Genomic DNA, 23994 nt, shown 5'->3' with positions numbered 1-23994 from the left:
AGAAGCATGGTACTTAATAAACCATTTTCTTTTGGACCTTGTGAGTGATCATAGTGGTAGAGGATCCAATTGCTAATTTTGTTGGGGTACCTTAACAAAATACACTGAGGAGTGTTTAGAACAGTGGTTCTCAACCTTTTTAGACTCAAGACACCCTTTAATAGTTTCAAGGCACCCTTCTCAAAATGCCAGCTCCTAGCTTTCTTTTGTCCTTTTTTTGTCTACAGAAAAATAATAGAGTAGTTCTTCTGTTAGAAAGAAGTCAGAAAGACCAAAATAGGCCAGAATGTGGTTGATGCTATGGATTCCTATTTGAAATCTCTAGGATGATTTTCTGAATTGTGTAGATCTTTGCACACCTAACTGTGCTAATATAGCACACCATCTTGGAACATCCTTAGAAGGATCTCACAGTACCCCAGGGTGCCACATCACCCTAGTTGAGAATCACTCACTTTTAATCAAGAGCTAGTTTTCTCAACAAAGTGCTTCTTCACACATTCTTCTTGCATCTTGGTTCCAATACCTTGGGAATATTTTAATTTTCATTCCAGTATTTAGTAATATTCCTATCATGCAAAGGTTTTATTTCCTGTTGCACACTGTTGCTTAGTTTTCTGCACTGTGCTACCGAGTTCAATGCCACATTGTAATCACCACATTCAATGTAAGTGCTTGTTAGGAATATGGGACCCGGAGTATGTAAAGTACCTGATGGCAAGAAAACAAAAGCTGGTCCTGACTAAATACACAGATGGAAAATAAAAAGAGACAACACATGGTTTGGAGTAGCCAATGAGATGAGACAATTCTCTTGAAAGGAAGGAAAACTGAAATCTACTCCCTAAATATTTATCCTGTTGTGTAGAGTGAACGTAGAAAGAGAAGATATGTGTGTTGCCTTAACATGTTCTGAAAAACTAGACCATTATGGAATACTTGCTGAAGTCCTCAGGATGCAAGGGCTTAGTTTTTGAGTTTAAGAATGACCTAAATAGACTGGAGAAGTGGTCCACAATCAATCGATGAAATTCAGCAAGGATAAGTGCAAAGTTTAGCACTTGGGATAGAATGACTGCATGTATATAGACTGGAGAATGACTGACTAGGCTGCAGTGCTGCAGAAAAGGACCTGCGGGTTACAGTAGACCATAAACTGAATGTAAGCCAAGAGTGCACTCTTATTGCAAAAATGATCAACAGTATACTGGGTTGTATTGACAGGAGTTTGCTTGCATACTAGGGAAGTAATTCTTCCCCTCTATTCAACACTAGTGAGGCCTCAGCTGAAGTACTGTGTCCAGTTTTGGGCCCCAGACTTCAAGAAAAAAATGTGGGCAGATTGGAAAGAGTCCAGTGGAGAACAATAAAAATAGCTAGGGTCCTGGGAAGCAAGATTTATGAGGAAAGGCTGAAACAACTGAAGTTGATTAATTTGAAGAGAAGATGGGGCAGGGACGGGGTCAGGATTTCATAACAGTTTTCAAATAACTGAATAGTGATTATAGAGAGGGTGGTGGATTTTCCTCTGTGGCTGTAGGGGGCAGCACAAGGAGTAATGATCTCTAACTTCAGCAGAGGCAATTTAAGTTGGAGATAAGGAGAAACTTTCTAACTATGAGGTTTCCATTCCTGGAAATTTCCAAAAGCCAATAATTGGTTGGGATGGCTTAGCCAGAGATGATCCTGCCTTGAGCAGGGGGCTGGACCAGATGACCTGGTAAGGCCCCTTTTAGTTCTACTTTCCTATGATCCTAATGCTCACTTCTGCCACAGCCTTCCTATGTATCCATGTATGCTGTCTGTTCCTTTGATCCGCCTGTATGAAACAAGGGTGACTTTTGAATGATTCAAGAGTCACTCTAGACTCTCCAGGAGTGTTATGGGAATACACAACTGTATTTCATAATTATGAGGAACTCAGTGATAGGAGCTTTCAGTACAGCTAGACACAACTCTTTTTTGTGCAACAATGCATTCCATAGAGATGGGCACTCTGCTGCATTAAGACTCACAGGGTTACAACTTGTGTTCCACTTCCTTAGAAGACAGTTATTATTCTTTGGCTACGTCAGCAAGAGGATTTGGACTGAGTTTAGCAGTAGGTGTGTGCGAAATGGGCCATATTTGATTCGGATTCAGATTTGGCCCTAATCGGGGACAGTGATTCGATTAATTGATTCAAATCACTATCCTGATTCGATTCAGCCGAATCCAAATCTGAAGATTCAGTGCTGATTCAGTGATCAGCAATTCGTCCATAGACACTGCTTTAAATGTTTTTTGTATATACCTCAAGGTACCAGGCATGGTTCATGAAAGCTGCAAGAATGGGGTGGATGGAGCGTCCCACAGGAGTGTGGGGGGCGGTCACCCGCATGCTCGGTGGCAAACCCAGAAGTGGACTGGAAGTACTTCTGGTCCACTTCTGGGTCTGCCACCGAGCATGCTGGGAGTCCCCCCTGCACTCCCAGACACAGGAAGTACCAGTCACTGATTCTGGGCCTGCTGCTGAGCGACTCGGGGAACCTCCCATGCTCCTGTGGGACACTCCATCCGCCCCACCATGTCAGTATTCATGAGCCATGTGGTACCTTGAGGTATGTAGAAAAAACATTTAAAGCTGTGTCTATGTCTGAATCATCTAATCTTTCTGAATCTCCCCGAATCGATTCGGAGGGTTCCAATTCGATTTGAAGAGATTAAAAGGTCTCCTGATTCTGTTCGGATTCAGAGATTCAGCCACCAAATCAGGCTGAATCTCTGCTGAATCAAATCAGCTACTGAAGCTTCGCACAACCCTACTTAGCAGCATAATATATTTTTTTTAAAAAGGTTTTGATTTTGCTTTGACGTGTTCTGTTCCTTGGGCAAAACTCAATGGGCAAGGTATTCTAGTGGTGCTTGAGGGGCCCAGAGCTGCTTACGCTAGGAATTTCCATGCTTGACTTTCTCCTCATACAGAAACGCTCGTCAAACATCTCATGGCATGTCTGCAAGCAGGGAAGCCAGGGTTTCCCTGCTTAGAGACATGCCCCTGGAGATCTCTGCCCGGGCCAGCCAGAGAGTGTGGGCAGCTCCAGGCTGTCCAGCCACAAAGAAAATAGATGCCTGCTGCTAAATAGCACAAATTAAAACCACCTTTGCTGCAGCCACAGATTTTGGGTATTTGTGGCATGTCAAGAGGCATGGATGTCTCTGTGGTTGGCTTTTATGCTGCCATAAAAAGATTTTTGGTGATATCTGTTTCCATCCTAACCTACATAAAAGACATAACAGATGAAATACTGATAGTGGTCTGTCTTAGCACTGCCCCTATTGGTAGAACTACTTGTGATGTTCAGTAGTAACAATGGTGAGATTTAAAAAAGAATAAAATAGTACAGGCAGACAAAAATGAACAGGATACTTGAGCATATTCAGCATTTCACATGTGTAGGCCACCAAGGAAAACACTCAGTCCAGACTCTCTTATCTTTGCTCAGTGATCACAAAACAATTCTATCCCCCTTGATATTGGTACTTCTAGGTTGAGGTAATAGTAAAATATCATTTACAAAAAAAATTCATTGTACTTCATGATTGTCTTGTCTTCTAAAAATCTCCATGGAGACAGAAAGCTTGTTAAATTGTTTCTGGTGACCTGAATAATAATATTTCACATTTGTTTCTTTCCATCTCAGAATCTCTTAGTACTTTACAAACATTTATAAACTGAGCCTCACAACAGCTCTAAGCTCTAAGAAACATCCCCTTTTTTACAGAAAAGGAAAGTTAGCCAAAGAGAGGTTAAAGACCAGCTTGTGAACCCCTTATGTTGGCAGGTGGGAACTAAGACTTAGAGACTCACTTGAATTATGTGAGTACTTGCTTAACAATATCTAAAAAAGGTTGCACAAATCAGCTCTCAATAACCTGTTCTACATAAAAAATGAAGCTTTGTGGTAGCACTGGAAATAAAACTTGAAGCTTTTAGTTCACAGGCCTGTCTCTAACCCATCCTTCATATTTATCTGGTCTTATGGACTGAAAATTTTTATGACCTTTTTCTGCACTTGCGTTGCATCATTTTTTTCCATAAAGTCCTTTTTATCCCATATTACTGTGGGTTTTTTTGTGCTTGTTTGCCATACCATAGGTACTTATAGTATGCAGGTAAAAAAAAGCCTTTGTGGCTTTTCTACATTTGGTCTCAGAAGCATGTAAAAGATGCTCTTTTGTGCCCTGTTACAGGGTGGTATGTCCCTGTTGAGAGAGCCCATCTGCAGCAAATTGGGATAAGCAAGAGCATCCCACAGGAAGCTTTGGAAAACTTCCAGAAGAGTAAGGAGGAAGCAGGCTGTGAGTGGAACAGTGTGCTGCAAACAGGGGTCATTCTGCTATACTGGGACCACAGCAAGAGGGGTTCCCCTCTTCATACCCAGCACAGGGCAGAAGGATTTGGTTTTATTTATTTCTTTAAAGATAGGTACAGACAGTCAAAAAGCGCGAGGCTCAATCTGTTCAGTCTTTGCAGGTTAGTCTAAGCTGCACAAATTACATTGAAACAGAAGTGAGCAGACATTTACCTTTCATTCAGGAAATGCAGCCACATGACTGCAGTGGCTCAGGCCAGAAGCTGGGAGATGCTAGAACACGGCACTCTGGCTATGTGTCCCCTTCCTCTTCCTGATTCCCCCAAGGTTTCTGGGATTTACAATCCAGAATTACAGCAGCAGGACTCTGCAGGGTTGCTCATCATTTCCTCTTCCTGCTTCCAGGTGCCTCTGAGATTTGTAGTCCACAGTTGTAGCCAGCAGTAAGTTTGAGCAGGTGAAGGGGTGTTAACCCCTCCCTGGCCCCAGACCCCAGTCAGGGTTTGCTGGGGGGAGGGGAAGGTGGGGCAGCCCCCCCCCCCCTATAGACTAGACTGCATCCCCAGCTGGAGTAGCCACCCTCCACCCCCTTGTCAGCCAGCCCTCACTGCTCCAGCTATAGAGCAGAGGAGCAGGGTCAGCCCTGCTCTCTGGAGAAGACAGCACAGCCCAGCCCAGGGCTGGAAAGCATGCTGGGATGCTGTGGGACTCTGATTTAACTTATACCAGGAAGGAGTCTGGGACAGAAGTTTCATAAACCAGTTTAACCAAAATCAGTTAAGTCTGATACTACATGCAACCAGGTTTATCTTAAACCAGTTTCAGCCATTTTGAAACTGGTTTATGTGCACTGAGTTTCTGTTCTGTTACAAGTTTAAACCAGTTTCTGATCACTTAAAACAGTTTGTGTAACTTCTGTCCCTAGCCTAAAAGACCTGCCTACAAGCCCCTTTTAGATTACTGCTTCTTGCCCAGATCATTATTAGAGTTTGACTTGGTGGTAGTTCAAAGCAGTCCCCCTTTCCACCCCCCCCAGGAGATTTTCATCATCACTTCCAACTTAAACGGATTTGTGAAGCAAAATCCTGATTTTACTATGCAAACTAACGAAGTACTGCTGACATATTGCAGCCGGTCTCTATAGCTCTAAGCTGTTCAGGCTGCTATAGTTCACATTTGAAGCTTAGATAGCAACCAGGGGCATAGATTGGGTGAGAAATGCTAGTTGTGAAATAAACAGTCTTAGTCCAAAATATTTTGAAGTGTTTCTTGATATATTTCAAGGCTTCTTGGTTTCTCAGCTTTTGGGGATAAGTGCACAATATGTAGCATTTTACAAATTTAGAAAGAAGGGCTAGTTTCTCATAACTCTTATTTAGCTCTGCAAAAAATGACGTTCCCTCACATCCTGCTAAATAGCAACTCTGTCTGGATTTGTGGACTTGAAATAGGCTGCTTGCCCAATACACCCACCTGAAAGCAAGGGATAAAAGAGGGGTGATAGAAGATGTTTAGGTGAATGTTTCAGTTCTTCTTTAAAAAAAAATGTTTCTAGCCTCCACAGTTGAAGAGAAAAGTCTAAAAACATGATTTGAGTATTACCTAAGACTCAAAATCCCAAAGGGTTTGTTTGTTTTTTTAAATCTCATTTTTATGAGACTTGACTCATGGTCTTTTAGTGTCTGAGGTTTGCAGGACTGGGTACTGATTTGATTGTCCTACTTGCTGGCCTGAGCTGCTGGCTGGTGTCCAGGGTAAGTGCTCCATGAATTCAGTATGAATGAAGTAGTCTACATACTCCCAAGAGTGACTTGGATCTGAGGAGGAAATGTAACTCTGAGCCAGTTCATTCTTTCTCTGCCAATCCCAGAACAGTGCAGCAACTCGCTGCTCCCTGTGCAAGTCAAGACTTAAGAGTCTAGCCTTAACTGCTGAGCTAAGCTAAATTCATACCAGGTAGCTAATTATTTTATGTGGGTCAGTTAGTTTTACTAGTTTTATTTTGGATGGATTGGCATTTTCAATGATGATCAATAGCCCAACAGCCAGAAATGGCGTTAGATTCATGGGGGCCCCAGACAAACGCCAGACACACTGGATGATTGTATTATCAGGTGCGCTATCATGGCTGGAAGCCCCAGACAGTCATCCTGGGTGCTTGTTCCTAATACCAGCTCAGCCTCCAACATTCAGAAGAGGAAACTTGTGTTGAAATTTAAATAAATCAGTAGCATTTCTGACAAGAAAAAAAGATTGCAAAAGAAAACGTATTTGTCTTAACCTACAACTATAAATAGGTAGTTATTTTACTAAGTGCCATGTGCTCGGTACTGTACAAGACAAGAGAGTCCCTAAAGAAGAGGTTGTTTAAAAGAGAGTAGTTTATCTCTCTTTGAATGTATTTGCCTTTGGTTCAACACTTCATTTTTTTCCCCCCAGAGCGTATATTCCTTACTATGTTCGAGAACAATAAGTACTTGTTGCTTCGAGCTATAACAGGACCTTACCTTACAAAAACAAATGCCAGCTGGAAGCTAGTTCCCACATAGTGCAGGAACACTTAAAAGTGCCTACCAGTTTTAGAGATAATGAAGGCTTCAGAGAGATTTGCTGTACTCCCTATGAATTGGAGAATACCACTCAAACTGGTAGCGCTGCCAGAACTGAAGGAACTTGTGAAGTGAATCCACTGCAGTTAGTCACTACAAAAAAGGCGAGGAGGGAAGACTCTCAACGTATTAACTAAGTGACATAAGTCTGCTTTTAGTTTTGGAATGCTGGAGCTGATATGAATTATTCAAAATGTGGCTCTATTAATCCTTGCTTCATCTGCCAGTCTATAAAGAATTAGCAGGTGCTGTATTCCAGTGCAGCCGTTGTCCTACATGTCCATTCAATGGGACAGAGCCATGATTCACAGGATATGGTGACTTTCAACAGGTGTTTGGATAAGCAGGGAATGAAAAAGATTTCTGGATTTTTGTTTCAAAGTAAATATTGTTATGCAAAACCCTTTGTTTATAATTTTCTGTCAATACAGGTGACTTCCTTCTAATATTCTGTTAAGCACTCTCTATAGATTTTTTTTACTTTGCCTGTTTTCTTAAGCCATTAAAAGTCCACATGAAAGACAAATTAAATAAACATCAAAGGGAATTTTGCTTTGCTTGCAGCATTTGTATTTTAAAGCCTAAACCAAAGGACTTTTAAGTAAATGTGTAACAACTGGAACTCAAGGCAGGTATGTAACTTACTTGTGTTTTAAAGTCTATGTATTCTCCTAACTTCTGCCTGGCAATGGCAATGATTTGGCAATTATGAAGTGCCTCCAGTAAGTAAAAATGAAGTAAAGATAGTAGGAGTTTCTTCTTACTTTGGGCATACAAAAAGGGCTGCCATATTGTACCTTTGAACAACATTTATATTCTTGTCAAGGGAGAGAGAAAAAAAGACTAACTCATATAGCCAGCATGTCAGTGTAAAGACATACTGCTGAGGGAACTTCATTAGGACTACATTAAACAATTTTAATTTAATTCTCATGGAAAATGTCAGATTGATGGCCCCTGCCAGTGTGCCATCCATTTGCCTGGGAGAAATGTCTGCTGGTGAAAGGTTAGCCTTAATGCCCATCTAATCATTGCCTCTCTTCAGAAATCATAGGTATCCTCATGAGTGATTGGTGCCTCCTGAATCTGGGAGAGCATCCGCAGAAGCCACCAATGGTGGCGGCCCTGTTGGGAGGAACCAGCCCTACCGACAGCATCAGTGATGGCCATCGGGGGGGCACTGGCCCTATCAGAAGGGCATGCGCACCCCTGTGCATCCCCTATCAGTCGCCTAAGGGTATCCTAGAAGTAATTACATCCCCATGAGACTCTGCATCAATGTAAGAGTCTGGCTTCAAGGATCTAATTCCAGGATTGAGGCTTTAGAGTAAGGAGAATCCACATTCTCTTACCACTTTAGAAGTGATCAATAACCACCATAAATGAGACTATTGCTGTGAAGACTGTCAATGACCTGTGATTTTATATAAAAATGCAAATCACACAATTTAAAGCAAATAATTTTGCTCCAGTTAGTGGTTCCATATTAGCTCATTAATAGTTAATTGCTCATGTTGATTGCTTAGTTTTTTTCTGAAGAAATAACACTGTTCCACTGGGAAAAATAAATATATGTTTTTTTCAGGCCAGGACAGTAGCAATAGTTCTTCTGTCTTATTTTTGTATTTGGCAGCATAGTATTCATCACCTGTATTTACTATGCAGCTTTGCCGTTGTATTTTTGTCTGCCGAGTATGATTATGTGATTGCGTTTCCTGCTGAGGCAATGACCTGAATTTTGAAACCAATGGATGTCACGAGTAGATAAATAATCAGCAGCTGTCTAATGGATCAATAGAAATTTTACTATATTATCTCATTTGGGTTTTTTTTAAATTAAACCCAAGAAACAAAGTCAAAATTACAATATCATTGTGCTGTTCTTTTTAGACTTGATCACAGTCTTAGGTCTCATAGGTAGCAGGAGTCTAGTTGGATTAGATTCACTACACAAGAAAAGAATCTGACTTTTACAGGGTGGGTGGAGGGGAGAAAAAAACAACTTTTTTGTCAGTCTTTTGTATTGCAGCAGCTGGATTCACCGCTGCTATGGAAACACACCACATGATGAGGTGTATTAGATTGCTCCATGTTGAACATAAGGGGGAGAAAGAACTCAGCTTTTTATTGAAGTTAAAGGTTACTTTGGAGTTCCTAGTATAGAAATGTGTAAGGTCAAATGCTATAGTTCCCAGCATATGTTGTACTCAAAGAGAAGGATTTGGGGCATGGTCCTGTATTAAACTGGAGACTCAGGTAAGATACAACTGCAGCTATTGAACTGACGTTGTCTTATCCTCTCAGATGCAGCTGCTGAACTTTCTAGGGGGCTTTCCATGTTTTTTCCCAAGTATTTTGCTAATGTTTTTATTTATTGTTTTTTCTACTGTAGGAGCCGAGTGTGAACATGTGGTCATTTGTTTATAGATACTGGAGGCTGGCTTTATATTATAGAGATGAAAATTTTAAAGGGTGATTGTCCTCAAATCTGTAAAACTGCATGAGGACTTTTTGTTATGGTTTCAGTTGTGTGTCAGGGTGTTGAAGGCTTTTTTAATTGTTTCGAATGCTTTAAATTTAAATGCTTTTAACAGCACAAAGATTTAAAAGAACTCCCTTGTAGTTTAGGATCTAGAAATTTACTTACCCACAGATTATTATTAGTCTTATTGATTTTTTTTTTTTTTTTTTTTTTTTTTTATTTTTTTTATTTTTTTTTAGCAATCGGTTCTATTAATGTCTACTCTCCCCTGAATCTGCTACGTAAACTTCTATAAATCCTTTTGGAAAGATTTGTTTATACCGTTCCTTTCTTCATTTTATTCCGTCTGCTTAAAATTGCCAGCATACAGCTGAACCAAACTTTACCATAGTTGTAGGAATGTAAGTAGCAAGCAGAGAACAATGCAGTTGAGTATAAAATGTTTTCCCCTGTTAACCATTCATCCAGGGATAGACAGCTATAAACTGTTAAAAATGCCAATGGATTAACCTGTTTAGTCAGAACTATGGTCCCAGGTCAATGAGGCATTACAGTCTCATACTTTCTATGCAGGAATTGTTTCCAACCTACTTTGCTTAAAAATAAATGACTTCCAGGTAGCATCTGGTGGCAACACGTCAAAGTTTGAAGGCAAAATTGGCACACACAGATGGGGTCAGAAACGATTTTATAGCAGTACATTACTTAATCACATACCTGATATGATTTAGGTTAGGGCAGGCCAAGTGGTCATTGTTTAAGGAGCCTCCAAAATTTGGGATGCATTGTGTGAGTTTACCCCTTCATTTCTTTTGCTTTAACAACATATTTCTTTCTTAATATTGTATCCACAATTTCTTCACTACGTAGTTAGTTGCCACTCAGTCATGAAAGACTGGTAACGATTAAGAGTTTCCCACCAAAGTAAGAACTGCTTGGCGCACATGCCCTCTAGAAAATTTTGTCTCATGAGAAGAGAGTGGCAGCAAGCACACCTTCATTTTCTAAATACTGTTTATATCAATTTGGGGCCATTGTTGACCCTAAAGATGTGTGGTCATTATATCTCTGTCCAAAAATACAACGTGAAATCAATTTGAGAGTACACTTTTTATGTATTCAGTAATTGTGTGTGGGAAGTTTGTCAGTGTGACAGCATCACAGAGTCTCTTTCAGTTAGTTGCTGATAAAATGGCAGGAAAGATTTGCCCAGTTCCTTCATATAGTCAATAGCAATTATTCCCAAATAGGGTACCTGCAATCCTTTCATTTGTGCCATGGGGTGCCACAAATATTAGCACTGTTAAGGATGCAAACAAGATAACCCCAGAGATTTCTAATGGGACTCCATAGTGTCTGAAATATTCAGACCTGTGGCAGTCCTTCTGAGTTCTTTGCAACAGAAGAATTGCTCTATTATTTTTCGGTAGTCAAAAAATGACTGAAAACTAAGAGTTGCCATTTTCCAAGGAGTGCTTCAAGTCTAAAAAGGTTGAGAACTACTGGTCCATGATAACAAAAGAGCATGAAATACACCGTCTCCAGTGCTGAATAAACAGTTTCTAGTGCCTAAACTCTCTCAGTATTACAAAAGCTATATATTTATATAACCACGTTGAGGCTGGACCAGAGTAAGAAATCTCATTCCTACCTTAGATAAATCATAAGCATTCTCATGGAAACTCAAGACTAGTGCAAAGCTGAGGTCCCAACCCCTTCAGTGATTCTAGAGGAGGGCTTACGGTTATGGTATAATTGAGAAAAAAGGATATTTTGAATGGTAGGAAACTTGGTGCAAGCAAAGAGTAAGTATACTCTAACCTAGATCATAGGGAGTAAGTTAGTATAGCAAAAGTTTAAACTAGATCCTTCTGCTGTAATGAGGTGGCTTTTAACAGAGCCTGAGAAAGAAGTAGGCATCATGCCTGTCAGCTCACAAGACAGAAGTTGTGAAATAAGGACATGCATAAATGAGCAGTTCTGTTAAGTCCCAGTATGAAATGAGCTAGCAGGAGGTGAATTATCTGATGAGAAGCAAAGTTTTATTAAGGTGGAAACTTTAATGAGGAAAAGGAATCAAAAAGCGGGGGGGAGGGGGGAGTCAAATGAGACCATTATTTAGTTCTGTTTCCAGTAGTGTGGCAAAGAATGGAAAATGAAATCATATTATCTAAGCAGTCATAGAAGAGTTCATCCTTTCACCTCTCTAGCGTTAGGGACTTTGTCCAATTCAGTAGATGAGGCACTAAATTCAGAAATACAGGGATGTTTCCCCCTAGAAAAATAGACTCTGGATCACAGTGTAAGATAAGGGAGACTTAATTCATTCCTTTCATACTGCAGAAACATTCACCTCAACTGACTGATGGTGTTACGCTAGAGAACTCCGGTGCTCCCTAGTGTAAAGGGAATAAAAAGGGAGTGGGGAAAGGAAATAAAAGGCGACTCTGATTAAATTTATGGAGCGGATGTACTTATCCTCCTTGCATTTGGTCATATATAAGGGGAGAAAATAATTGATTGTTATTAATTATGAGAAACAAAAATGAAAATCAGCATGTGCAGCAAGAGCATTTATTTTTACCAGAGTAGCACTACTGTAAAAAGATGGTCATTTCAGTACTGGAAGACCATATTATCCATGGGGTCCACAGCAAAAGAATGGAAGCATTTCAGAAAAGAATTATTAAGCTTCTTTTGTTACAGTTAAGATCAGCTCTATCTGCTTCATTTTTCTACAGTCAAATTAGAGTCAACAAATGAACTTAAAGATGAATATCCTAGGGTTGAAAAATGGTCACTTTTGTGGGTAATTATGATTTCTGGTACTTAAATTGAGCCTGTTGTTAGGTTACACGTGTGCAGAATCTCAAGCTTATTCCCTTTGTGTTCTGTTTTTTTTTTTTCCTTTACCCTTCTATTGCCTGACACACACTGCATTTTGTGTTTCAACTAGATTGTAAAGCATTTGTGTTGAAATTTGTGTTTTTTACATGTCAGGACAATGCCTAACATAGTGGTGCCCACATGCTGACTGAAGTCTCGGAGTACTGTTTTAATATAAATAATAAGCTGGTATAACAGATGGATGTCTCGTACACAGACTAGTTGAGAAAAACAGAAGACTGCTTAGATTTGCCTACTTTACCAACAGAAGCATGTTTACTGCATGATTCTTCTATTCCAAATCTACACAGCATTAAGAGTATTAACTGTACTGGTAAATGAGAGATGTACTGCATCTGCCCATTCTTAGAAAAACATCTTGGGGAAATACCATTTCAACACAATTCTTTTATTAACGTTAATCAATTTTTCATTATTTCGCTTTGGTAGAGGGCAGTCAAATGGACAAACTGTATCTTGTGAAAAAATTAGTTCACCCTAATTGACATGGCCATGTGTCATGTCAGAAGAAATCAGCTTTTTGTAGGTGGTCAAAACAATCAAATTCACAGTATGAACTTTCAGGCTATCGAGTATAATATGTTTTATAAGCAAATAACATGAGCAAAATTCTGTATAAGGAACCACTTGTAGTGACTAATGTTTGTAGTTATATCCTAGCAGATAGTCATCCCATGCCCCACTTGGCTGTCAGATGTCTAAAATGTTCTTCAAAGGATAAATATATACAAGAATTCTAGTAGCAGCAGATGGTACCATTGAGTGAGCCACATCTGAATGTTTATTCAGCTCAAATCAAAATGGGCAAAAGCAGTTCCAAGGACCGTGAACTTCATGGGTCATTTTTCTTAGCCCTGTTTTGGTTCTATGAAAATGCAGTTAATTGCATCTTTTGCATAAGGAAGAGCTATACTCTCAAAGTCTGGTGTTTCTAATAAATTCATATTTCAGAAAAAACCTTTCCCTAGCAATATTGCAGTTCCTCCCAAAGAAGAATTGTTCCCATAGTTTTAAAAACTTTTCTCTGTAGCTATGAAGGTGAGAAATTTATGGGCTTCTTCATGGGAGCTAAGTTTCTTGTGCAATCTCTTGATTCTAGCAGCTGTGTCTGTAAGAAAAAATGTTAAATATTGTGGGAGTTAGCAACATTGTAGCTTGTCTATGACTCCTTTAAACTATCGTGACCAATGCATCTCTTAGAAAGAAACAAAGAGAGAAAGAAACACTGCTCAGCAGGGAAAAAGGTTTGTATCTTCAGCCAGAAGATAAAGCCAAAGTTCAACCTCAAAAGTGAAATCAGGAAAGGAAAGATTTGCCATGATCCATTGGGACTGGAGCTAAGGCATCTGGGACAGGTCTTTGGATAGCAAGTTGAATGTGCACATATAATGAAGAGCTCCTAAAGAGTACAGACTTTTACAGACAAGTGAGCCATATAGCTTTAGTTAGAAATTAATATTCCATGACAGGATAAGGTGGACAGCTGAGTTATCCATAATCAGCTCAGGATGATATCTTATGGCTCAGAAACATTGGCTCTTAAAATGGAGGAGTACAGTGACTGAGGAATATAATACTGACAAAGGCTCCAGATTCTGACAGTCTAGCTCAGGAAAACATAGACTAAAGTTAAATCCAGTTACACCATAATAGGGAAGTTCTCTTTACTCTCTATTGTACGTTCTTTGTGTTTGTGCATCAACACAGGACAAGGGAAAGTTGACCCTTTCCTTGTTGATGGATGGTTGTAGTGGCATGATTTTCAGTGGCACAGATATCTTCAGACCACTTGCAAATGCCCAACCACATGTGAATGAAAATTTGCTAAGACACTCTGGGAGTCCTTTTCATTTGATCGCATAATATCTTTTTTTCTTAATTGGTCATTTAACACTTGTAAATAAGCATTTTCCCCTCCAAGGCTGCATACACATGTACTAACTTTCTGACAGATAAGCCAGCATAATTTTTTAAAGATGATGTCAGAGAGTACACATGTATGTGGAGCAGTCAGCTTAAATGCAGCGCAAGGTAATACACCTCGGAGGTGTATCATCTTGAGCTGCATTAGCTAAGTTGACTTAGCTCACAAGATGGCTGCCATCATGTCAAGGAACTGTACTTGTGTACACTCTGATGTGGCTTAATTTAAATTGGCTTAACTAAACTGATTTAATTAAGTCACCATATTTTAAATCAGCTTAGTATGTGTGTACACACGCTAAGGTAACAGTTTCCCCTTATCTGTCTGCATACCCTTCTTGAGTGTGGATGTCCGTCTGCACATACACATATAACATGACTTGCACATCCCTGCTATAAATCTGCATACACAAAATTACCACATTTAGGATGGATTATTAATTTTTTCATGGTTTCCCAAGAAAGGAATAAGAAAGATGTTTAATGCAGTAAATTATTTTAACAGTGATAAGTGGGAAACTGATATCACAATGGCTAGAGGTAAGTATAGAACATGCTTCAAGCCTCCCCACCCTTTACTGAACAGAGGATGAGATTACACAGTAGAGTAAGCTAGTGCTGCTGCTGCTTGTGTCCTGTCTGAGATTGTTGATGACAGGTATTTAACAGAGTTTGCAGATTCATTAGAATCTAACAGGTCCATGGCATCAGTGCTTTTGCTATAGCTGTTACAGCAGTTGGAATTAGCAAATGCTAGTTCTAAAGAATGTTAATCTGTGTTAAGGTTAACTAGTGCTGGAGATAAATTATACGTTCAGGATTAATACCCTCTAATGTGCACTGCTCAGACCTGCCACTGAAGGGTGGTGAGCAAGGGCATGGCTAGGGGCTGCAAGTCTGCTCCTTGCCTGCTGTGCTCATTGGCTATGTAGCCTGGTATAGGCCAGGGAGAAGAGGGGGAAGGATGCCCCTGTACCACTTGGATTGCTATCTCTGCTCCCTAAATCATCCTGCTACGCCCCCCATCAGCCACTGGATCCCACCCCTTATGCCTCAATTGGTGCCTCCACCCCCAGAATGCTGTTCTACCACCCCAATCAGCCCAAGAGCATCAGCAGTGGTGACAGCAGGGGTTTCCCCCTCCCTGCTTACTCCCAGGCTCCCTGCAGCCCATGCCACCCCCATGAACCCAGATCCAGTCCCTACCAAGCCCTGCACCTGCTTGGCAACTCCTTGCCCTGCCAGCCTGCTCTCTCCCCACTGCCTCTCCTTCAACTCTAAGGCCTGGTGGAGGTTGAATCTGGACTCACAGAGTTGGGATGGTCTACAGGGACCCCAGGAGCAGACAGGGAGAAGGACCCCCCACTTCACTGGCACCCTTTCCACTCATTAGGGGTGTGCAAAGCAGGCCCTGTTCGATTCAGATTTGCCCTGAATCGGGGACAGTGATTCAATTAGTTGATTTGGATCGCTCTCCCTAATTCGATTTGGCTGAATCGGAATCTGAAGATTCAATGCTGATTTGGAGAATCGGCGATTCGGACATAGACACAGCTTTAAATGTTTTTTCTACATACCTCAAGGTACCAGCACAGCTTGTGAACACTGAGTTGCTGGGGCAGATAGAGCATCCCACAGAAGCATGCCTCCCCCTGCCTCCGCGTGCTTGGGAGTGAACCCAGAAGTGGATCGGAAGCAATTCTGGTCCACTTCCAGGTCCACCAGGGAGTGTGCTGGGGTGCCCCTCGCACCTCCCCGGCTCAGCAATAAGCCACAGGTGGACGCCAGGTGCCCCACCAGACCCAGGAGGCATCAGTCACTGAGCTGGAGGGGTATGGGGGTGGTGGGGGGAGCCCTGTGCACTCCCTAGCGAACCCAGAAGTGGACCGGAAGTGCTTCTGGTCCACTTCTGGACCTGATGCAAGCACACTGGGGATCCCCCTGCACTCCTCTGGGGCACTCCATGCACCCCAGCATTGCAGCATTCATGAGCCGCCTGCTACCTTGAGGTATGTAAAAAAACATTTAAAGCTGTGTCTATGTCTAAATTTCTCCAAATCAATTCAGAGGGTTCCGATTTGATTCGGAGAGATTAAAGGGTCCTCTGATTCAATTTGGATTCATCTATTCGGCCACTGAATTGGGCTGACTCCACTGAATCAAATCAAAGACCGAAGCTTTGCACAGTCCTACCACTCATGTTGATCAGAGCAGCAAGGCAATGATCTGGGGAGGGAAGGGACAATAGGGGGCAGAAGGGACAATAGAGATGGCAGGGGAGCAATTTGGGGGTCAGGGGAAATTTGGGGGAAAGAGGAGGCAACAGCCCAGCAGCTCCCCACCCATCCTTCCACTCCCCACTTCAATCCTGCCCCCCTCATCTCTTCCCCATGGCTCCCTTCCCCTGACTACCCTACTGCATTTCACCCCTTTTCTCTCCCTCCCCACTCTCCCTATCCCCACCCACCAGTTGCCTGGCTTTTAACAGCTGTCAGTTCAGGGCTTTGGTTGATATCTAGTCCACATGGGAGCAGTGTCTGCTGGGATACTGGAGGGATGGCAGATTGGTGGTTTTACCTGAGGTGACCACCCAGAATTAATTTTACTCAAATTAGCTATCACAGCTCAGAGATAATCCTAGCTCAAAGTGGCATAATTTAAAGATACTTAAAAGGCACATAGCACTTGTTAGTGAGCCTTAATGGATTATCCTTTAAGTTGTAAGTGCTCTTAATGTGATCTAATTGCAATGTGTAGTCTCACCCAAAGAGAATCCCAGGTGTCTCAAATTCTGTTAAGCTTTTGTGAGATGACCAAGTAGTCTACATTGTAGGTTATGCTGACCACACCAAACACACTGCTGTTATGACATAAAATTGTACTCCAAGGAACCAGTTTTGTAGAAATGAAAGGAAAGTGCTTTAACCCATTGTCTCACCTATCTACTAGCTGTAATTAAGAATGCTAGTTCTGGCACATCTGTGTCATAAGGTGAAAACTAGAAGTCTGTTAGCTGCCTTCACTTACAGATATTTTTGTGTGGAACTGCTGCTCAGAATTAAAAGTGGCAGATTAGACTCTCAAGCACCTTTTAACAACAGCAGTGAAGTTGAGGATGCATCCAGGAATGCTAAACTGGGAAAATAAGAACATCTTGATTTTAATTCTGCTGAAGTTAACACTACAAAGCAAGAAAATAAGCTTTTTATAACCTCCAGGTTTCATAAATGAATCACACTCCCTGATTGTCAGTTTGTACATGAAAACTCCGCTGACAGGTCACTTAACAGTCTATTGCCATTCCAGTCAGGCTGCCTTCAATTTATTTTAAAGATATCCTGGAATTTTACAAGTTTTAAATTATATGGAAAACTAACAGATGAACACTGAAATTAGCAGACTAATTGATATTGAAATTTTTCAGTGGAACATTTAATTTATTTTAGTTAAAATGTCTTGTTTTGTTTTTAATTGAAACAAAACTTAAAAGTTTTGTGTATTTACACACAGAATGTTGATTGACCTCTAAGGGAATTGCCACCAATATTGTATAAAGAAAGAATAGTTTCTGAGTGTGTCATTCCCGGTATCAAAGGAATGAACTTTCCCTTTGCTGAAGGGCCTTTTTGTTATTATTTCCTATGCAGACACCAATTTATTTCATTATCTTTCAGAATTTGTATGCAAATGGCACAAACTAACTTCACAAAAATGTTCAGGCCAGCCAGCTCCCTTGATGTCTCGTGCCAAACAAACTAGTTTGCCTTACCTAACCGGTGGGAGGGACTGACTCACAAGCAGTTAGCTTACTTTTCCTAACAGGGCCCTCAAAAGCTGTACACCCTAAGTCAGGGGTTGGCAACCTACGGCCCGGTGGCTAGATCCAGCCTGTGGAGTCATGGCTTCCATAGCATTCAGTGGCAGGGGAGCTCTCCCTGCCCTACACTGCAGCCAGGTGATAGGAAAAAGTGGCAGAATGCCTGTCCCTGCCTGCCTACCTGCAGACCTGAGCTGGGCCATTCTGGCCCCCTGCCAGAAAATGTTGCCAACCCCCTACCCTAGGAGGATGCAGAGGGAAAGAGCCAGTCAGTTTGTTTTCATACTGGCTGGCCTTTCTGGAGGTGTCCATTTTAGATGTCAGATGAAAGCTTTGACCCTTCAAAGAGAGTACTGTATTCACAACTTTAGAAAATACAGGGCAGCTTTAATTGTACTTATGTAATTATTTTTTTTTTTAACTGTTGAAAAAGGTTATGTGTATTCAAAGTATGTGTAGAGCATTCCAAGATAAGGATTAATGCATGTTATTTGGAATATGCTTAAAGAAGAATAAAGGATTATTTTAGAGAGTTTTGTGTTTGAAAACAATTTAGGCTTATACAAATTATTTAGTGAATGTTATATCCCAAAATATCAAAATAAATAGAATGTTTTATGGAGAATCTAATAGGCGGAATATTTTAAATTCTATTTTATCCCTTTAAATTAGTTCATTTGACAGGATTTCTGTCACCAGGCTGTAGGGCAGGGATGGGCAGTTATTTGGACTGGAGGGCCACTTAGTGAGTTGTGGTGAGCTGTTGAAGGTCATGCACACACACACACACGTGCATAATCGTGTACGCGTGCACACCCCCCCCATGTGCGCATGCACACACACACTCGCGTGCGCACACACGAGCACACACACAGGCTCTCTGCAGCTCTCCCTACACCCCCTCCTCCACCCCAATCCCCAGCATGTAGCCTGGTTGGCAAGAGCAGCTCCAGCTGTGCCCACATGGTGCGACCTGAAGTAGCACGTGGGAACACAGTGTGGCACCATATTAATGGTGCCCACACCCCTACCAAGCCCCGGCATGGCCCAGCAAAGCCCAGATAATCTGCAGCCCTCTTCTCCCTGCACCTTCTTCTCTGCCAGTGTGGAGACCTATACTGAGCTTTGACTCTCACCAGGAGCTGGGCTGCCTGGGTGAGCACTTGAGCCCACAGGCTATGTTAAAGATAGAAAGCCTTGAGGAGCTGGTTGGTGCACTGGCCCCAGAAATGCTGGTTTGGGCGGCTTACTACAGAGAACACTGATTTGGGCCAGACTAGCAGCCCTATGATAAGCAGCATGGAGAAAAGTACCTAAGGTACACCTCCAGTGACTGAGGACTGCCTTCCAAATTATAACAAGTGGGTAACATCAAAAGGCATGGCAGCTAGGATAAAAAGGGGAGGTGACTAAGAGGCTGAAGGAAGTAGCAAAAGGAACTGAGTGCCATGAGGTATCAGACTCAATGTCATAGCACTGAACCTGCTACAATAACCTTTTGCTGCTACATTTCATGTGATAAGTTACATTCTAATTAATTATTGTTAGCCTGGATCCTCACAACCAAGGATCCTGGTTTTCTCTATTTAAAAATCGCAAATTCTCTGATTAAAGACCATGTGGAGCAAACCAGGAAAGCCAAGGTTGCAGCTGAACTCCAACTAGCTTCGAGCATCAAGGACAATAAAAAGTCCTTTTTCAGATATGTGGGGAGCCAGAGGAAAAGCAAGGGCAACATTGGACCCCTGCTGAACCAGATGGGACAGCTGACAACTGACACCCAGGAAAAAGCCAACCTATTACATGGGTATTGTGCATCAGGCTTTCATCAGTCCCAAGGGACGCCCATGCCCGCTATGGGACAGGGAGGTCCGGGTGAGGGAGATCCCTTGCCCTCCATCAATGTGGACCTCATAAAGGAACACCTTGAGAGGCTGGATACCTTCAAGTCATCTGGCCCTGACAACCTACACCCCAGGGTACTCAAGGAGCTGGTGAACATCATAGCCCAGCCTCTGGCACAGATCTTTGAGAACTCCTGGCACTCTGGTGTAGTGCCCAAAGACTGGAAGAAGGCCAATGTGGTGCCTATCTTCAAGAAAGGGAGGAAAGTGGATCCAACAAACTATAGGCCCATCAGCCTGACTTCTATCCCCGGGAAGATCTTAGACAAGTTTATTAAAGAGACCATCCATGGACTGACTGACGCCAACATCCTGAGGGATAGCCAGCATGGGTTTGTAGCGGGCTGTAGGTCTTGCTTGACCAATCTCACTTCCTTTTATGACCAGGTGACCTATCACCTGGACAAGAGAGAAGAGATTGATGTCATATATCTTGACTTTAAAAAAGACTTTTTGATCTGGTATCCCATGATCACCTCTTGGCAAATCTGGCCAATTGTGGCCTTGGGTCCACCATGATCCACTGGCTGGGAAATTGGCTCCATGGCCAGACCCAGAGGGTGGTAATTGATGGAAGTCAGTCGTCATGGTGCCGAGGCTCTGTCCTTGGACCCATATTGTTTAACATCTTCATTAATGATGTGGACATTGGAGTCAGAAGTGGACTGGCGAAGTTTGCCGATGACACCAAACTTTGGGGCAAAGCATCCACACCTGAAGACAGGAGGGTGATCCAAGCTGACCTGGACAGGATCAGCAAATGGGTGGACGAGAACATGATGGTGTTTAACACTGAAAAATGCAAGGTTCTCCACCTTGGGAAGAAAAACCTGCAGCATCCTTATAGGCTTGGCAGTTCTTCGCTGGCTACCACTACGGAAGAAAGAGAATTGGGGGTCATCATTGACCACAAGATGAGCATGAGTCTGCAATGCAATGCTGCGGCTAGTAAAGCGACCAAAACGCTGGCTTGCATCCATAGATGCTTCTCAAGCAAATCCCGGGACGTCATTCTCCCCTTGTACTCGGCTTTGGTGAGGCCGCAGCTGGAGTACTGCGTCCAGTTTTGGGACCCGCAATTCAAAAAGGATGTGGAGAAGCTTGAGAGAGTCCAGAGAAGAGCCACGCGCATGATCAGAGGTCAGGAAAACAGACCTTATGACGACAGGCTGAGATCTATGAGGCTCTTTAGCCTGGAAAAGTGCAGTCTCAGGAGTGATCTGATGGCCACCTATAAGTTTATCAAGGGTGACCATCAGTATCTGGGGGAACATTTGTTCACCAGAATGCCCCAAGGAATGACGAGGTCAAACAGTTATAAACTACTGCAAGACTGTTTCAGGCTGGACATAAGGAAGAATTTCTTTACTGTCTGAGCCCCCAAGGTCTGGAATTAGCCTGCCATCGGAGGTGGTTCAAGCACCTACATTGAACACCTTCAAGAGTAAATTGGATGCATATGTTGCTGGGATCCTATGACCCCAGCTGACTTCCTGCCCTTCGGGCAGGGGGCTGGACTCAATGAACTTCTGAGGTCCCTTCCAGCCCTAATGTCTATGAAATCTATAAAGTAACCCCCAAAATCCATGTTTTTCAATACCGTGTGTGTGTGTGTGTGTGTGTGTGTGTGTGTGTGTGTGTGTGTGTGTGTACACACACACACACACACACACACACACACACACATATAGTAAATATATATAAATATATCAATAAAATATTGTAATCAGCTGATATCTATACACATATATATTTGCAAATCAGTGTTTTTCTCTCCTTAAAAAGAGAAAATCCATGTTTTACCATGGCGGATTAGAAAACCTGGATTCGAACTCATAACCTTTCCTGTTGAAAGTGAAGAATTTCCTTATGGTCCTCACTTCGTGCTCACTGCCACTGTCTGTTCCATAAACTTGTGCCCCTTACTTTCAAACCTCTTCACATTTTCCTTACCTTTCTTACGATTCTTCTTCCTACTCATATACTCTCACTGGGTTGTTCCAATGCCATCTGTACTCTTCCCTATATTGTTTTTTTTCCCCTCACGCTCTTGAATGACTTGACCTTCTATTGTGTTACCCACTAAAAGTAATCCCCAGTTCTTGACTTCTCAGTACTCTTTTTTCCAAATCCTGCCTTTTAATACTTCCTAAAAGAATCTTCTTTCTCATGCTGATCAGCAGTAATCTCTCCTCTCCTTTTTTGTATCTTTAATATCAAGGTTTTTTTCTATGTTCATAAAGCACTGTGTAAATGTATGGCTCTGTTTAAAGGATGATTATTAACTAGAGCCTGACTGCAATTATTTTTACCTTTTTTATGCTACCAATTGCAGCTATTATTCAGAGATATGAATTTAACTTCAGCAGTGAGGCATATTTATTTGTTTTATTATATGCATCAGAATCTGATTTAACAATGTTTTTGTTTTTCTGGTTTTCTGAGGGGGAATTAAGACTTTGCCATGCTCTAGTTAGGATTGATTTGTTGCTGATTATAACAATGCTGTCATAGAGAAGAATTCCTTTTGATGGGAGCACTTTGAGTTTCTAATTTCTATCACACTTATTTGCCTGAAGTATCCCAAAGTGCTACACTTACTCAAGTTATTTCCATCTACATAATAATAACTAATGAAATGGTGAAATGAATCTGTTTCTGGAACGGGAATGGATGGGAACTGTGAAAGAAAAGATGGGAAGGAGCAGTATTTACTCAACAATATAGGAGAGTGCCTTGCTTTAGTTGACACCTTATTCATTGCACCTTCACATTTTTTCAACTCCTTGTAATGAATTTGTTCTAGTGGTCCACTCTATCCAGCAGAAAGTAGGGTATAGGTTCACATTACAAGGCACACCTTACAGACTAACTGAATCAGAGGTGCATAAGCAGATATTACAGCCTGTAGAAGGAAAACTTTAGGTTAAATATGAGGAAGGATATCTCTTCCTAGTTGGTTAATGAAATAGATCACACAAATAATTTGAAATACTGAAAGTGGAATAAAATAATTAGCCATTTGGGGCCAGATTCTAACTTGTAAGTTGCTGGTGGGTTATTCTCTTGGAGAAAGGGAACAGCTAATCCATGTAAAATCAGCAGAGCATGCTCCTACATTAACCCTTATATTCTGGCCTTCCCCTCAAGTGTGCATGTTGGGGTAAAGGAGTAAGAGAGTTCTTTTGGTGTAAGATCTCATAGATGTTCTTATTTGTACTGAGGTGGGTTTGACATAAGACTTGATATAGTATAACTCAGTCCTGACAGGCATCCAACCTGTGACACGCAAAGCATGAACATAAGAGAATTGAGACCTGCCTTTTTTTAAATTCCTGGCTCCTGGTTGAATGTAGCTGCCAATTGCTTAAAGCAACAAGAAGAAAAGATGCTAAACCAACCTATACCTTTTTACCTTCCTCTATTTTAAAAGTCTAGGAAAAAGATGGTCCTTGCAACAGTGCTTGAAAATCAACAGGCACGGGCTGTGCTAGACTTGCACCGAGGTATGTTTAAAGTTAAGGGCTGCTCATCCTGCCTGCTAACAGCCAGGGTCTGTATGCTGAAGTGGTTCTGCAGTATGTGTGTTTGCAGATAGAGGTTATTTAAACCTGCCAAAATGGTAGGAATCACTTTCTGAAGGTATTGGATGAAGTAGGTGAATCATCTAATTTGTCACTCTACAAATAATTAATGTGTTTGATCTTCAGGTGTCCTGTTCCCAATGTCTTCCACTTGGTTCAAAGGAATCATTCCAAAAAACAAATTCAGAAAGTAATTGAGCCACTATATTTGCTGTCCTCTGCCCTGGGAATAACAAGGAAGTCAAACAGCAGCGAGCCTTGCAACTGCTCCTCACCTTAGGACAGGGCTGTTCAACTTCAGAGTTGCTGGGGCCATAGGCCCCCTGGCTGCATGCTATGTGGACTGCATGCCACATGGGACTGCCGTACGCTGTGTGGGGACCACTCCCCCTCCCACCCCCACTGCTCCGTAC

General features: G+C 41.8%; 1 protein-coding gene across 18 annotated transcripts in view; it reads left to right on the top strand.

The window, feature by feature from the left end:
* DTNA (dystrobrevin alpha) overlaps positions 1-23994 on the top strand; it is a 395888-nt gene that overhangs the window by 172108 nt on the left and 199786 nt on the right. Inside the window, exon 1 of one of the 18 annotated variants that reach the window (XM_059724123.1) lies at positions 9051-9220. The exons of the other annotated variants lie outside the window; for them this stretch is intronic. The gene's annotated coding sequence lies outside the window, so the exon portion shown is untranslated. Of the gene's footprint in view, positions 1-9050; positions 9221-23994 lie in introns of those variants that run through there. 18 annotated transcript variants of the gene reach the window in all.

Source organism: Alligator mississippiensis, chromosome 3 (genome assembly GCF_030867095.1).
Source record: "Alligator mississippiensis isolate rAllMis1 chromosome 3, rAllMis1, whole genome shotgun sequence".
In the NCBI taxonomy this organism is placed as follows: domain Eukaryota; kingdom Metazoa; phylum Chordata; order Crocodylia; family Alligatoridae; genus Alligator; species Alligator mississippiensis.
Note: the sequence above shows the minus strand (reverse complement) of the source record. Positions and strands in the feature narration are given on the sequence as shown.